This window comes from Anas platyrhynchos, chromosome 9 (assembly GCF_047663525.1).
Source record: "Anas platyrhynchos isolate ZD024472 breed Pekin duck chromosome 9, IASCAAS_PekinDuck_T2T, whole genome shotgun sequence".
NCBI classification, from domain to species: Eukaryota; Metazoa; Chordata; class Aves; order Anseriformes; family Anatidae; genus Anas; species Anas platyrhynchos.
The window spans coordinates 11651894-11669156 of NC_092595.1; the positions used below are offsets into that span (position 1 = coordinate 11651894).

The 17263-nt window shown below is 42.5% G+C and overlaps 1 protein-coding gene across 9 annotated transcripts in view; it reads left to right on the forward strand.

Annotated features, from left to right (window-relative positions):
- The window catches only part of OSTN (osteocrin), a 92945-nt gene that overhangs the window by 22730 nt on the left and 52952 nt on the right, over positions 1-17263 (forward strand). For 2 of the 9 annotated variants that reach the window (XM_038183855.2, XM_072042708.1), the window contains exon 1: positions 17082-17215. The exons of 4 other annotated variants lie outside the window; for them this stretch is intronic. The gene's annotated coding sequence lies outside the window, so the exon portion shown is untranslated. 3 more of the 9 variants (XM_072042707.1, XM_013108582.5, XM_038183854.2) reach the window with 3 other exon arrangements.

Here is a 17263-nt window from a genome sequence, read left to right on the forward strand (position 1 = left end):
TCAGATTTTTCCACATTGCCACAATAGAATTTATTAAAAATAACTGTGCAAAATCATTGCTTTTGTGGTCTACTAAATTATTTTGTATAATTCTCTGGAATCAAGGCTTTATACAGGACTCTAATGCAGCAGAAATTGTGCTTCCTTGTATCTTACAGCCTGAGGAGAAAATATGGTCACTTGCTACAGAAACGGGCACTTGAGTATTTCGTTTCTGTGGTGAAAAACAGAGGTTCTGATCTTTGAGTTTTACTACAGCAAGAATTTGTTTTTCCTCATGCTCAGATTGCATTCTAGGGGGTTGCTGTTGTCTAAGCAACTTCTTTGGGATGGAATACTAGAGAAAGAGAGAGAGAAAAAAGAATCCACTCACTCTCCTGCTTTTGTAGTCTCTTTCCAGGGTTTTGGCATCATCTCTCTGTGTATCTGGTGTGCAGTTAAGAGAACATTTAACTCTGCTTTTGCTGTCTTTATGCCCTAGAGGGCTCCTTCATAGGTAACACCTCCTTCTTGGAACACATTCATTTCACTTGCTTTTGTCCTGAACCCTTATCTTCCTTGGTTAAATAGAGTGAAATAGTTGGCAAACTTTGGGCATCTTTAATTATCATTAGTAAATTATTGAGAACACAGCGGACAATTGATGGTCTGGTCTTCAGAGCACCATTAAAAGAGATTAGAAAAGGCTGTTTGTGTGCGTTGTACAAATTTGTTTGTTTTCAAGCACAGAGTATAATGAAAATGTCGCAGGAAGGCTTAGCTGTTGCCGTAGTACCAGTCAAAGCCTGGGACATACGATCGAGGCATTATTGTTCTGGGTTACCCAGGACCTCTGGGTTACTGAAGCTGGCCCTTCTGAGTGGAAGGCTCAAAGGGAAAATGAAAGACAAGTGTAGACTGACTGCCCTACCTCTCCTCAGACCTGTCCAGGAGTGTCTGCCTGTCAGTTGCAGGTGGATTCTGAAGGCACTTCTTATATAATGGCATCGCTTAATTATATAAATCAATAATATATTGAGTGAATATCTCAGGTGGATATATGCATTACCTCCAGCAAAAATCAATAACAAATGCTTTGGTTAAGAATGCCAAAAAAAAAAAAAAAAAAAAGGTTCAAACATCACCAAGGGAAATTTCAATTTGAATGAACGTTCAGCCTGTTCTCCGATAAACAGGCAGTTAGGTGTTTTTAATTGTAGGCTTTGTCTAATATAAAAATATATTCTCTTAATACTCATGCAGGAGCCTTTCTAAGCATTTGGTGTCAGTAATGTCTTATGTCTGATGCATTTCCCAGGATAAATTTCCTAGCGCCAGAGCGTGTCAAGTGAATGTGGTGAAATGTGAAGTACAAAGGTCAGAAGGATGGAGACCTGCTTCTAGTTGTAGGTCTTCTGACTTGGTTTAAATTTCTATTGAAAGTTTTTCTGGTTTGCATATATCTTAGTTGTATGTGTCAATCAGGAAAGATGCAGGAAACATCCTTCACACTTTGCAGAAGTTCATCTGGCTTTTCCCTCTACATTGCCCATGTGTTTCTAGCAAAGAATCTGTCACTTCATTTTTGGATTCATACATGAGTTTGAAATATTGAAATGGAGCTTGACAAAGTGTCTTAAATTTCTCACTTTCATCAAAATTCTGAATGGTTGTGTTTCAAATCAACAATACTTTCTCTCAGGTTTCCTTGGAAGTGTGCCGAACTCTAGCAAATGCTTACAGACTTCCAAGCTTCTCACAATGTCTGGTTGGTTTAATACAGTTTCTAACCGTGTTTTGCTGAAAAATTCACAATTGTCTTGATTGTGCACATATTGTTGTCTCTGTACAGATATATATTTTCACTGTAGGTTGGAATTAATGGGTGTCTGGAGAGGGTTTTCAGTTCCTCCAGCAAAATGTGTTTTGTGAGTTCCAGTGCTCTGCCTAATATACGTTGCCACAGTTTATCATATGAGACAGATCGGATGTGCAGGAGAGCCAGTTTGGATTTCCTCACGTGTAAAGTGTTATGACAGTTTTTGAAAGAGAGGAGATGGTCATTTTGTTGACCCTACAAACTGCCAGATGATGATGTATATCACTACCTGATGTTATAAATAGCAGGTGAAAAACCTTACATATTAGACTGAGTGTCTACTTGCCAAAAGATGCTGTAGAGGATAAAATTTTACATGTGTTCGAATGAAAACTGGAGCAGTTCAGGAAAGAGAAATGCAGCCAGGGTTACTAAACATGGAAAACACCCGTCTGACTCAGGAAGTTCCTGAGCTGAAAATAGTTGGAGATGCGATGAGTTTAAGGGTGAAATATCACATGCGTTTTGGCATCTGTCAAGCCGAGGTCAGGGTGCTTGGTTGGGTTGATATTCAGTCTGATCTGATACAGCGAGCTTTCTTATGTTTTTATATAAAACTTTGTTTATTTTAACCCATTTTTCTCATAATACTTGTTAAAACTACAGTATAGGGTTATCAGTTGATTGGGTCTGGCTTGAAATATTTTCATCCAGAGCTGAATGAATCCCTTGAAGTTGCAGACTTTTGGGCACAAAAATCTGCATCAAGTGAATCTAGACTTGATGCAAAGTTACTTCCTTAATTAGACCAAAAATCATACTGTACTAATGCAAAAAAAAAAAAAAAATCTTTGCTTGCTGTTCCATGAATTATGCCCCCTCTTCTGTGTGGCTGCTGTGCATTGGGCTCCTGCAAATCCTAGAGGAACAGTTAAGAAAGCTACTGTCTGCTACTCTGTGCCCTAGAAGAGCAGCATGTACAAATGTGAACATTTCCCTTTGCTACTCTGCCAGCCGAATATTAATTAATTCAGCGATTAAGCTAGATTTGAGCAGGATACCTTGCTACCTATTACAGTGACAGAGATGAGGGCATGAAATTCTCGTTCAACCAAAAAGAAGGTTCAACCCAAAAAAAGAAGGTTCAGCCAGACCAGGGGTAGAAGTGGGTTTTTGTCTGTTCATGAAGGTCTTCGAATGGCCCCGTCAGTGCCGCGTACTTTTGCACGCACCCTGCGCCCAGACACCCGAGTGGCTGAGTTTCACATGGCACTGCACGCGATGCAGTTCTTCGGTCCTTCCTCTTTTTGTCCCCCTAATCAATTTTTTCCACTTTCTTTGGGGAAGACATAAAAGGTTGTGGAGGCGGGGAGAAGCAATTTCCTTTTAATTGCTTGTTTGTCCTTGTCTACTCTCCCATCCTTTCACGTTTCTCAGAGAAGGGTTGGGGGTGTTTTTGTCTCTCTTTTTGTATTTTCACTGGTACTGATGGGGAAGAATGACATTTTCTGCTTGGATGGAAACCAATCGCTTCCCCAGACCCCCTTGAAAAAGCTTAATTTTCTCAACTAGTCAGTATTCCGTCTTCGTTAAAAACTCCCAGACTGGAATTTGGATTTAATCCTTTGACTCACGTTTTTCCTTCTCTCCCTTGCCTTCCACATACCCACTTATACTTCCCAAAGTACTTTCCTCACCACCTTTTTTATTACCATAGACTCAAGTTACCCCTAGCTTGGGAGGAGGAAGGACAAAAACCCCAACCCCCTCCCAAACAAAAGCAAATCCAAAAGACCCTCACCAAAATAAATAAATAAGTAGCTAGAGAAAACAAATTGCTAGTTCATAGTCTTCTGTCTTTCCCCTAAGGCATGAGGTAATGCCAAACTATTCAGCGTGTGATGCAACTGCCTGATAGACATTCAGAGAATCCCAGCAGCAGCAAAGACAGAGTTTACCCAAGCACAGTTTGGCAGTGAGACCAGTCTTCCCAACAAGAGGCTATTTAAAGCCACAATGCGACGCATTTTTAACATTTTCATTCAGCACAGGATTTAATTGCTCACTGACAAACCACCTAGACGTTTGTGCCAGTGTGTTTGTGACTGGAATTGTTTGCTATCTGTGTATTGTGTCTGTACACTTTCTCCTTTTTTGCAGAGCTGTTCAGTTGTCAACCGAGGTTCCGAGGCAGGAATGAGAATGCGTTCCCTTAGCACTTGCTGTCTGAGACAGGTCAGGAAGGGCTTTACCCTTTGGTCATGTCTTGCATCCTCCATTTTTCTACAGTTACTTCTTCTCAGCAGCCTTTCCCCTTCTGCCAGCTTGTTCACAAGCTGAATGGGATATGAAGATGTACTTAACTGTATTATATTCACATAAAAGTGAGAAACTGTAGCACAGAGAGGTTCAGTGTCTTGCTGAAGGACGTGGAGATGATTTTTGACAGAACCAGGAATAACCATGTTTCCTGACTCAGTGCCACCAGGATGATTGGGCCACACAGGCTTTGCACTAGCTAGCTTTGTGGCTGCACAGCCCAACTGCCAGAGCTTTATCTGTGCCCCTATGGATTATGCTGTTATTGTATCCACTGTAGCTATCTGATGGTAACTCATGGATATCCATACACTTTGGTGTTCCAAGCCTTGAATAAATGTCACTGCGTGCCAGAAATATTAAATATACTCCCCTTGAACAGCAGGCTATGATCCTCAGTGCTCTGTGCATTTCTTTTTGTTCTTACCTGCCTCATTGGAAAGTCTTGAGGCTGAGTTAATTTTACCAATTAAAAGCTGCATCAAAATTAAGTCAGGTCAAATCATATGGCTCAGACGTGTTTTGACACTTTGCTGAGCCAGGGCCTTGATGTCTGTTGAATGGTTTGACATCTGTAGATAGGAGTAGTTTTGTGCAAGTCAGTGAAGGAAGATGGAGTTGCACATGCAGATCATAGTTTTATTTCATGAGAACTCTCCAGGTCGATGAGCTTTAGTAGTATCCTTTTGGGGGTGTCAGCAGCGAGCTGGGATTTTCAGCAACTAAAGCACCAAAGTTGGATTCAGGGCAGCTGGATTCAGCTAACCCATTTGGTTACTTATCTGAGCTCACAGAAGTCACTGTATCTGTCCATGCCTCGGTTTCCCCACGTGCCATGATGATTGTCTTCCTCTGTGAAGTGCCGCTGGTTTGCAGGAGGTCGCCATGGGTGCTGATCATCTGCGTACATCGGTGATGAGAAGAGTCCAAGAAATGCCAGGCAGCTCCACTCCCTGCAGCCTCCCTCCCATCACAGCACAACTTCCGGTACTTAAGTATTAATTAACAAATGAGCCAGTCCAGAAGCACTTAAATGATTGGCTTGGGTGGACTGTCCATTCCCTTGAGGCTTCTAAGCTCTTTTCTTTTTTTTTCTTCTTTTTTTTCCTTTTAAACCAAGGCAATGTCTCAGATGTGGTGAACGTGTTGACATTGCACAATATGGAACCACCCGCTCCTCTATCGGTGCTTTTTCTGTGCTTTTTCTGCCTTTGCATAGGACATTACTGCAGAAACGCAGCTGGGACGTTACGCTTCGTGCCATCTCGTTGCATGGCAGGAGTCCAGGCCAGCACCCGGGAGCGAGTCAATGTATGAGATTAGTTTAATCCTCTCTCAGAACCCTCTGATGGGGAGGGGAAGGACAACGACCTAGTGCCAGCGTTTATTTTGTCCACAAGTTCAGCTTGAATAGAGAGGAGAAGGTGGCGGTGGTGGAGAAAGGGGAGAGAAAACCTTCCTAGAGTTCATTGGGTCTGGAGGGGTGCCAAGCCCTGGGGGTGGCTCGCAAATGGGGAGCGAAGAAAAGGGGGGAAAGGAGAGTGGAATGGCGATTAGAAATCACAAATGAAAGAATCCCAAGGAAGGGGGAGAGGGAAAAAAAAGACAAAAAACTTCTCTGCTTTTCTGAATATGGGCAAGAAGGAGAAAAATTCCTTGCCTTTCTAAGGGTTCTATTCATCAGCAGACGCACTTGCTCTTTTGCCAAGGGAAAAGGAGCACCCTGAACAGTCCTCCCCTCTCTCCTTGGGAGGCACCTGCTGGTGTGAGAGAAAATACTGTCTGTCTCCTGCTGAAACTTCTTTTACGGTCCTATTTCTTGCAAGGTTCTTTGGTCTCCATCTCCTTTTGCTCCAGCCCCACTCTCACCGTTGTTGTGCCTCATTTCTGTGGTCTGTGTGTGTCTGTGGGCAGCTCAGAGACTGCTGAACAAGGCTTCTCCAGTCTGCTTAGCAGTGCAGAATCAGCCCGTAGGAGGATGCCTTCTAACACCTCACCTGTGCGTTGCTGTCAGTGCAGAGCTGTTCCATACAGACATTTTCACATCTCAGGAGAAATCACCAACACACAGGATCCAAATCCAGGCAGAACTCCACATTCTGTGAGTGGTCCTGGAAGTTGGGGCAGTTTAGATCTCTGTGTGGTCAGTAAAACACAAACTTCAGTCCCTCTGCCACTCTGTGCACCTGCAGCCAGGCGGGGTGAGAGCTGCCAGGCTCCCTCCTGAGGGGCAGAGGGACTGTACTCTGCAGGTACTTGGATGTGAGCAGCCCTCAGGTGGAAAGCCAGCAGCACACACAGAGGGAAGCACGTTGCAGGGTGTTATCCATGGCAGATTTAAGAGGGAACCTAAGTCACTGCTTTACAAGGGGGCTGTTTTTGTCCTTTTCCACAAAACCTGTATGCAGGAGTGCATTTAAGAGACCTCTCTTCCAGTCTTACGCCTCTTGTGGAGTTTATTTTACTCATGCTTCTCTTCTGCTGTGCACAAGCCCGCAGTGACATGCAGAGACAGGGCACCTGTGGCCCTCCGGACTCACCAGCATTTTATGTTTCCCCTTCACATACCCTTCCAACTACTCAGGCTCATTTAAAATAAAATAAATAAAAATAAAAAAAGCGTGTTGTGTATCCTGCTCTCCCTCCTTTATGCATAAAGCAGCTTTAAGCTAGGATCCCTTTCCCTGGCGTGCAGCAACTCTCAGCCTTGGTGGGGACCTTTGTGGACCCTCACGCTCCCTTTTGGGGAGTGAGGGTCTCGAGTCCCACCTCTTGCCATTGCGGCTGACCCAGCCACAGGCTCTGTCTCCTAGGTGAATGAAAACGGTGAGCGTGCCTTTCTTTTTCTAAAGTGAGACACGCTTTTGTGCCAAGAGCCATCCGGGCAAGGTGCATCCTCCCTTTTTTCCTCTGGCACGCTGCCTAAAGCCCACCCCTCGGACACCTTTGGCTGCTGGCAGCTGCTCGGCTTTCCCCTTTCCACCAGGGGCTGAGCAAGAAGACCCCGAGCAGCAGCACCCAGCTCCCACCTCCCTCTCCTCCTGGGCTGCAGCCTAGCAGGCAAGCAGGAGTTTTTTTTTTTTTTTTTTCCCCCTGCATCTGTGTCGGGAGCTTTGCGCAGCGCTCGGACAGCCCCACCTGGCGGCAGCGCCACCGGGAGGCAGCCGCGGGCCGGGGGAGGGAGGTGGGGAGGCAGAGAGAGCCGGAGCTTATCCCGGAAAGGTGAAACGGATTCTAGCCACTTGCTGCAGAAATGAGAGTGCAGGGGTGTGTGATTTTAATTATTCTTTTTTTTTTCTTTTTTTTTTCTTTCTTTCTTTTCTTTTTTTTTTTTTTTTTTTTTTTTTTTTTTTTTTTAAACCAGATGTGATGTTTGGAGCCGAATCCAAATCCGGATCTGAATTTTCCTCCCGGATCGGGTTTCTTTTGTTCTGGGACCCCGTTTTAATTTGTAGACAGCTAGAAAGACAGAAACACATGTTCCCTGGAAGCAGCCGGCGTGATGCTGGGCCGTTAAATATCAACAGAAATGACTGAAATACCACATGTGAGTGCTAGTGGACAGAGTAACAATTCTGGAAAAAGCCTTTTTGCCGGAGTGCTGCAAGATGCAATTGTTTAATCTGGTAGGGCAGAATGAATGTATTTGGAAGCTGGAAGCCCAATTCCTGCAGGTCCCGTTTCCTGCTGTTCTCACTTCCCTGTGCTATCTATCAAGTGTGCTTATTGCATTAGTTTTTGCCTGTTCTTTTTAATGACTTTTGACTGCTTTTTAACACATCACTGGGGCTCTCTAAGAGTGCTAGAGCTGCAGTGGAGTCTAACTGAGAACCTGGTGGAAGGTAGAAGGCATCCCTGCTGCTTGCCCTTTCTGAGCTCTGTCTGATTCTTATTCTTCACTGTCAGCAGGGTACTGAAGTCCACATCTTTCCATCTGATGTAATTTGGGAATCGGGAGTGAAGCTGTGTAATCCAAAGAGGCTGTAGGGACTTTGCTACTAGCAAACAAGCTCAGGTTCTCCTTTCCATCAGAAACCGAACTGGGTGTACCAGGATTCCCCACCCCCAGCTGACGGGGCCATGTGCAGTAATACTTAAACGCAGCACATCCTAGCGTGACAATACAAGACACAGCTATCCTGGCTTTTCAATTACTTCACAGGAAGCTGTCAGGAACGAAATATTCCTGGAGCAGCCCACTAAGTCTAGGGTTTAATTCCTCTGTATATTTTTCTAAAGCAATCTCAGATTATAACTCTCAAAGTGGAAATCCAGGGGGTGAAATTTGCTATATGTTTCCCTCGTGAAGAATGCGTGTGCTTGAAAGAGGTGGAGAGAGAAAAGCCAAGGCTGTTTTCACTGCTCAGCTGTGCACTGAGAGCTGTCTAGAATAAACATAGGTTTACATTGCATAAAAAGTGGTTGATGCTTAACCTGTGTCATTGTTCTGTAACTATCTTCTGGAGGAAAAACATGTCTCAGGACTCATTCATAAACAGATTGAACATATATTATTTTACATGTATGTAAAATGTGGATCGAGCTTTATCAGTGTTTTGCATCCTTTCCTGAGCTATGCACTTGACTCATCCTCATGTCGCATCAGTATAATTACTAAAGCAAAATTCCAGGCAGCGAGGAATCCCTTGCAGTACCAATGCACTGGTTCATTTTGGGGACTGATTTCAGATGGAGCCTTTATTCGTAGCCAGCGTTAAATCCTGTGCAAAAACCAAGCAATAACTTGTGTGTTCTGTTATTTTGTCTGTAACAAGCGTCATTATTATTAGCCATCTCACATGAGGGGAACAACCTAAGTCTGAAAGCATTTCAGCCTCATTGTCACTGTGCTGTGCCCAGGCCAAAAAACCCCATTGCCCCTCTGCTGACACACCTTCGCTTTTGGTGGCGATGGTACTGGAAACTCTCTTAGCTCAGCCATCTCAGCCCATACTGCTGTTCCCTTGTGGTATCCCTGTGCTGCTCAGCCCATACTGCTGTTGCCATGTGCTGCTCGCTATAGAACAAAGAGGAATTGGTCTAATCACTCTTTTATTTTCATCTTTTCCCTCAAAATGCTCTTTATGTAAGCCAAGACCTAGAGATATTTGAAGCACGGGTATTCAGGTTCAGTACTTCTCATCAGTCTGGGAATCACATTTTTTCCACTGGGCCGTTCTTCCCTCCAGGAGGCCAAGGAAAACCAGCAGCACTGCACAGCATAGGACCATGCAGGTTCCTGGCTTTGGCATCTCTGTCCTTGATGTTTGCAGGAGTGCCTGATATCAGATGAAGTCGTGTAAGTGCTTAGGTGCTTTAGAGGGTGAGCTCTGCTCAGCATATGGGAGCAGCATGTTTGTCAGGGAGATATTTGGGTGCTACTTCTGTGCATAAAACAGAAAATACTGTTTTCTTGTTTGTTAAGAAAACCTTTTCTGTATGCCTAGTGAAATTTTGACACCCATTCCACGTTCGTTCCACCAAGCTGCCTTTGGTCAGATTTTTCTTTCAGAAGGCTGGATTTTGTTCATATTTATCCCCTCACCAGCTCTAGAGAACACCATCCTCTCCACAGCATAACAGTACAATTTTTTGAGTATGTGTTTTAGCAGGGTTTATCCCTCTGATCCATCATCGTGTAGTCTGGCTTAACACCTTAGCCCCTCACACAGAGGGCAGTTAGCAATATACCTGAAAACTGTTTGTTGTAAATTCAAGGTGAGACCCACGTGTGTGGCTATCAAAACTTTTTCACGTGAGAGACGTTTATGGGGGAATCCTGGCACAGGCTATCAACAGGGAGAGTTTTGCTGTTGACCTCAGTGAGGCAGTCGTTTCACCCAAGGCCCCTGATGAGATGCAGTGGGTGCAAGCCAGGACCCCTGTTCTGTATCCCATTGCCAGGATCCTGCAGCAGCTCATCCACCTGCTCGGCACATGGTAGAACCTCAGGATAGTCTGCAACCCGTAAAAATGCAGCACGCCTTCCCTAAAAACTGGAGGTAACAGCAGCATCTTGGCTGTATCACATCCGTTTGTGAACTTGTTTGCTGGGTCTGGTTGTGTTCGTGTTTCTGTATCCTGCTGTACCACACTCCACAGCTTACCCGGTGATCTGGCAGAGCTGCTGGATCAGTCCAGGGAGGTTTTTGTATGCCCTCCTTGCTGGCTGTGACAGCTGCTTGGATAACCACCACAGCTCTATATCCTCCTAGCCATAAAAGCAAAAGCATTTATTTGAAAAGCAGCTCGCTGAGGGTTCTTTATAAGGCTTCAGATTGATTCTGGGAGGCTGTAAAGCCCTTCCTAAAGCTCATTAAGAACTCAGTGAACAAAGGGAGTTGCAGCTGTTTGACAGATTGTCTCAGGGCTGTCACACAGAGGCTTAACGTGACCTGTCATGTGTTATTTAGGCTCATGAATGATGGAGGAAGAGAAGTTCTGGAAATAGGAAAGGGAAACCATAATAAGCCAAGGGAAACTGTGTTCTGGGCTTTTGGCCGGCAGTGGCTTTAAGCATAGATCATTTGTATGGCAGGCTGTTGGGCTGGCATTAGACCTGTAGCTTATTTAAAAATAGCAGCATCTTAATAATTTAAGAGAGTGTGAGTATCAGTATGTGTGAAGTGGTCAAAAATACACTGGTATAAATACACTGGTATAATTCCAGGAGCCTTCTGCTGCATGACTGGACTCACTGCAGTAGGAGAGGATTTGGGACATGTCTTAACAGTTGGAAAACATCTAGAATGAATGAATTACGAACGGGAAGATTTCACGCTGTATTGAATCTGCATATGTAAGCACACACATATTATAGCAAACATACATTTTTCCATGCTGTTTTCATGTTTCTATGATTGATTTCTAATGTATTAGGGATTGAAAACTGTCACTGGAGGAAAAAAATGGTTTCTCGGTTTCTCTACTGTAGACAGAGGACTGTCTGTTTGATTTAAGGTCTGTTATTGTGAGTGATGGTGTTTGCTCCCTAAAGCTACCATACATGCAGGCAAACTTAGAATTATGCGGTAGACATGCTAAATGTTTATATGTTTTTCAAGGCAAACCACAAATAGAAAATGAAAAACAGAAGGGAAGTAAACTTTTTTTTTTTTCTTTTCTCTTTTTTTTTTTTTTTTTTCTTCCTTCAGGCTTTCCTCCGACTAGTGGGATGAAACATCTCTGGTCTGGTTAGTGAATCACAGTCCATGATGGAGGTCCCAGACCCAGCCTGTTAGTCATGCTTGAAATTAGCCATTGAACTGATCAGATCTGGTAATTCCTGTTCTCTTTAGCAAAAAATGCTAGCACAGATTAATTATGCACCCTTGCATGCTAATTTCTGCTTGCAGCCCCATCCCTACCATATCTAGGAAGCAGAAATGCCTTTCTGAATTTCTAGATCACCACTCTGTCACACCCTGAAGAGAGGAGGGTCAGTCCTTTGTGGTCTCCCTGCTAAAGCTGCTGCTTAGGTTGCAAGACGTACATGGATTTTGCCTGTCTGCGTGCAGACATGACACCTAAAACTTCAAAGTGATAGCAAAAGTAAAATACAGGGTCTTCTGCTACAGAAGGAATCTTGATGGTTCCTTGCTAGGTGTTCTTCCTACTGTCTGGCAGAAGGAGATGGTGCACATGAACGCATACAGATACCCACAGGCAGCCACTTTGCAACAGTAACTGTATGGTGTGCAAAGACTTTTTCTTCCTTAAGAGGCAGCGTGCTTCACATTTCATTTCATTAAAGTCAGAACAATTCATGCCAAAGGGATCAGGAACCTAATGGAAAAATCAGTCTTGGAAAATGCTTATTTGGAAAGGGTTACTACCACACTGGGCGGTTGGCATTGCTTTGCTTATTAGATTTGCTAGTGCTTGAGAGTGATGGAACGCTTCAGCAGAGCAGCAGTATTAAAGCAGCTGAATGGCTTAGGTTTCCCCTTTACTCCTAGGTGAAAGGCAGAGGAAAGAAATGGTTTAAAAGAAAAGCAGCAAGATGAGAATTTGCTGCTTGCCACCATCAGCTCTGGGAGGAATTTGACCAAAATGAAGGACTGCACTGGTAAATATCAGCTTTGCCTTGGGGAGAGTAGAGTTAATTAGAAAGCCAGAGCCAGCCTTGCAAAAATCGCATCTGTGCTGTCATGTACACCAAATAACCCAAAAGAATGTGGTTTGTCTCCATAATAGTGACTTACAGGGCCAAATAACACTTCTCCAAACCTTTGGCTAACAGCCATAGAAATCTTCTTTAAACAGATGCTGTCAACATGAAAAATCATTATATGTATTCGTTTGGAGATATATATCTTTATTAATGTTCCTAACCTGTGTTACTAAAATAAACTCTTTTTGCTTTAAGCCTCACTGACACTTTGCCATTTCTGTGGTCTATTTGCCTCAACTCAATTTGGGTTCCCAGATTTGACTCGTCAAGTTCCCCTTCACCCCGAAAGCCTTTTCAGTGACAGCACCAATAAAAGGGAAAATGACAGCTCTTAAATTCAGCTTAATCTAAGGTGGGACCAAAGGTGTTTGGGTGCGTTTTCCCCGAACTGCACATTTTCAGCTTCCCTTGTGTTAGGAGTTCTTCTCAGTTGAATCACTACAGTGCTCTTTTTCTGTTGTCTTAGCACCTGGTGAGGTGATCAATACCATGTCTCTGTGATGTATTTTATTAATATTGGGTAGTGATTGCTTAGGTTATGGTATCATTTTGTCTAGAATATAAATGGGTTGTTGCATGGAGCTATCTTATTCATTTTTTTCCCTGATAAACTGAATTCCTCAGACTTAATTTAGTCTTTGCCACACAAGTTGAGTCTGAAAAAAAAAGATAAGACAGGAAAAAAAATATATAAAAATAAGCAAATGGAAACAAACTGTTAACTGTTCCCGAAATGTTTGAAGGTAGTTCTTGGCTTTTTCTGAGGGAAGAGTAAACTCAGGCCCATCTGCATACTGGGGGGGGGAAGCATGTTTTTTCCTATTAACCATACCTTTCTCTTCACTTGTTTCAAGACAGCAGAAGCACTGGAAACCTTTCTTGCTTCTTTTCCAGACTGACCATAACCTGCATTCTACTTTGTGATCTTACAGTGAAAGGTAAAATGTGCCAGTGTGTCTGGTCAGCGCAGAGCTTTGTTTCCTTGGCACTGCCAGTGACTTGTTCTGCAGGACCCTTGGCAGGCTCCTCACCCCTGCATTTCACAGGGAACGAGTACCTGCAAGTGATTAGCCCAGCAGTGTGGAGGGTTAATGAACATTTGCAGAATGTTTCAAGATCCATGGAAGTAAAGCACTGTATGGTTTCCTCTAAATCCTCTTGGCTACAGCTCCATGGGATTCACTTCTTTGCTGTGACTTCCTTGCCTACATTCACTGAGACCCTTTTCTCAGCGTGCACATTTAATTTAAATTAGGACTTTCACTTCATCTCTTAGAAGAAACTATTTTGCTTTCTTGGTGTATTTTCTTACTGAGCTGCTAAGTCTAAGGCAAAAGCTAACAGGTAAAGGATATTTTAAACAACAACAACAAAAGGCCGAGGCAGAGCTATTCAAAGCCATCACAAGCAACATTTTCTTTGGCATTAATTCAGGTAATTGTTGTGACACGTTAGTGACTTACAGTGAAAGAATCCAGGTCTGAGAGCAACGGTGATTAGACAAACATATCTTTATGATGGGAGCAGACCTTGTTAACAGCCTGTGGCATTTATGTTCCTCTCAGATCACTGGTTTATGGTCAGGAGCTCTCCAGTGGGAAACACAACTGCAGTTTTTCAATATGCACCTGACAACACTTAGTTTCGGTGACTCTTTTTCTGGCTCTGGTGCAGACCATGTGTACTTTTAGCCATCTCACTTGATCTCTCAGTGGTCCAGTTCCAAAAAAGCAGGGGTTTTCATCGTCTTTTGTTAGCCTCTGGGAATGGTGGAGTGGATCACCAGGGAAACCTGAGTCAAAGCAGCACATGCTAATGTGAAACAGCAAAGAGCGTATGGACATAGCAGTCTTGTGTCTAACTGCTAGTCCAGAAAAGATTTCTTATAGAAAGGCAGCAAAGTTCAGGTATGAATTTACCAGGAAAGGCCTAGGAACTGCAGCACTGGAGATATTTGTCTGGATGGGGTTGACCACCTGGGATACCTTCTGCCCCTGGTTTAGTCTTGTATTCTGTGAAACTAGGACACATCAACGAGCACAATGATGCCATGCCCTCAGTTAGGTTCACTAACCATTACCATAAAGCAGTTCTTAAATGGATTGACTTGAAATACTGTGTTTTCTTCTTGTAAATAGAACCAGTCACAAGTATTTACCATCATTAGCTTTTTATGCTTATCTGTGACTTCTCCTTTTAATCACTGGGGACAGCCACAGATTTAAGAACTCTACACTACTAAATACTTCCTTAAAGTTCAATATTATTTATATCCTGAATTTGGGGTACTGTCTACCTTTAATAACAATAGCTTAAGTCAGTGAAATGCAAACAGCAATTTAACTATTGGAGGAGAAAATATTAATGAACAGTCTGTGAGCTCCCAATGCTTTGATTCAAGTTTTGGATGATGGTTCAGCTCAGTTCTGCTTCTAATTGAGTGTGCTTCCACCCTGACTGTATCCATAAATAAATAAATAAATCAGATAGTCTCCGGAGAATTCTCAGTAGACTGTATTAATTATTGCTGTAGTATCTGATTGATCCAGAAAATAAGGCTAGCCTCATAACTGAGAATATTCAACATGAGAAGGCTGTAATTCAGCAAGGCCCAGGAGGGTCTTGTACTATCTGTGGTCACTTTGGTTCTGACTATAGGCACTTTTATTTTAGTGTATTTTTGACTATGATTACATTTATATTTTTATATCTCCAAGAGTTAGTTTATACTTTCTGCTTTTCAGTCATGGTGGTGGAGCTGCATATTAATTTCAGATTTCCTGTGTCAGATCATCTATCTCGAGACACTCATCTACCTTTCTATTTTCGTATTGCATTACAAACCCATGCTTATCTTGATGCAAACTGAAGCAATTTGACTAAGCGGGGAATAACATGTTTGGAAGGTGAATAATACTGTCGCTCCCCAAGAAAATGGGAGCTTTTTGTGTCGTACCTAATAACATGGAGCTGTATGAATTTAACCTGTTCTTATTTACAGTCTTCAGATATTTTCTTGCATTACCTCTGTAATGCAGGAAAATCTAATCTGATGCCATGCCACTATTAATAAAATGCATCTCTAGTTTTAAGAGTTTTTTCCTTTAAGTAATTATGTTTATTTTATTTTATTTTATTTTATTTTATTTTTAATTGAGGAATGTGATTCTTTGTTAAATAGTCTTTTCTGATTATTGCTAAATTCCAGGGATTAGGGACTGGTACTGCAAGACCAAAAAAAAAAAAAAAAAGTGTTCATTAAGAGACTAAATCCTTAGTTTCCCATGATAAGTAACAGAGATTGAATCAAGCCCACTAAGATGGTAGGATAAAGTCTGTATCACACAATCCACAGGAGTAAATAAATATATCTATTTTAAAAATCACATAAACATGACTAAGAATAAGTTGCAATACAATCAGTATTTCCCCAAAGGTTGTTTAGTTGTTTAGCTGTCAGTGCTGTTCTTGCTGCTTTGGTACAATCAGTTCCCTGTATGTTATCCAACAGATTTTAGGAGATTATAGGAAGTTTCAATATCAATGAACAACATCTGGCTTTTTGACATTCATGACTGCATGGAGTAGAATTTATTCTGCAATTCAAGAACATCATTATAATATTTGTTTCAATATCTCAAAGAGTACGTCTGTTCATCTTCAGAAATTCTGCAGGGATATGTATTGTTTCCACTGTATTTTTCAAGTTGCTGTGGTAACAAGGAGATACTGCACTTAATATTTATCACGTGCCAGATCTGTGCCCTGGATATTGTCCCAGTTCTTCGAGGTATGTAATACTGCCTGAAAGTGTCAGAGAGCTGACAATTCACAAGTAAACCAGAAGTAACTGAGGGCATTTAGTCAACAACACTGTTGTGAAAAAGGTTACATGCCTGTTGGTAGCCATGGAAGGATACAAACTCAATGCCCCTCTTTGGCTGCAGGTACGTGCCAAGAGACACAAGTGTCAGCCAGGCCAAGAGAAATCTTGTTGACCAAGAGAAATCTGGTGAAGTTGTCCTCAGCAGCAAGAGAAACAGAAAGGAACAATTTCCCCTATTTTTTCCCTATTCTTGTCTCTAGTTTTTTCCCTAATAATTTTGCTGAATTATTAATTTTCTTTATCACCTATAAGTTATTTGTTTTTCCAGCCTGTGTCCCCTGTAATTTGTACTTGGATTTCTTGGGCAGAATACCCAAGAGAGTGAGTGTCAACAGGAGAGGTGTTGCTTTGTGTAGGATCTCCCCAGTTATAGCCTACCTGGAACCTGAGGTCTGGGGTCCCATCTAGTCCTGTAGACCATGGCCTGCAGTATGTTTGCTACTGAAGTCCAAGAGACTTGACAGTGAATAACTATGGAATTAGCTAAGCACAGCTGAAAATTTGTTTTTGTCAAGATGTTCATGTCTAGAAAGAATCCTTTATAAGCTTTGTTATTGCAGTCTGCTATAAATCTGTATTATTACTGATCTGATGCTTTCAGTAGCTGTTTAAATGAATAATACTTAAAAAAAAAAAAAAAAGGAAAAGGAAAAGAAAAAGAAAAAAAAAACAACAACTACCATATTGAAGCAATTACAGAAATAGTGGTCTTCTGATAAAGGGATACACCTGTATGTTATTTTTCATTATCAAGCGAAGCAGGGAAACACTAGCACTGTATTTGTGGTTCTGGGAAGCTGTTAGGTCCTGCACTCTGGTGCGCTCTGGGCTTCTTTTGTAGCCATGGGAAAATAGCTTGGATTCAAATATATGCTCATATTGCTGTGGCTCAACGGGTAATTACTGCATGTTGTCTGAGCTGTGGTAATTGTCTCATTGCAGGTGCTCAGCCCTCTCTTTGTATAGGGTCGTGCTGCCTTGGTGAAACTTCTTTTACTGTGTGCTAAGCTAAGTCCTACTGCTGTGTGTTTGCTGAGAGGTGAGAGCATTCGTGGATTTGGTTCACCCAAATCCAGTGCTGCCTGCT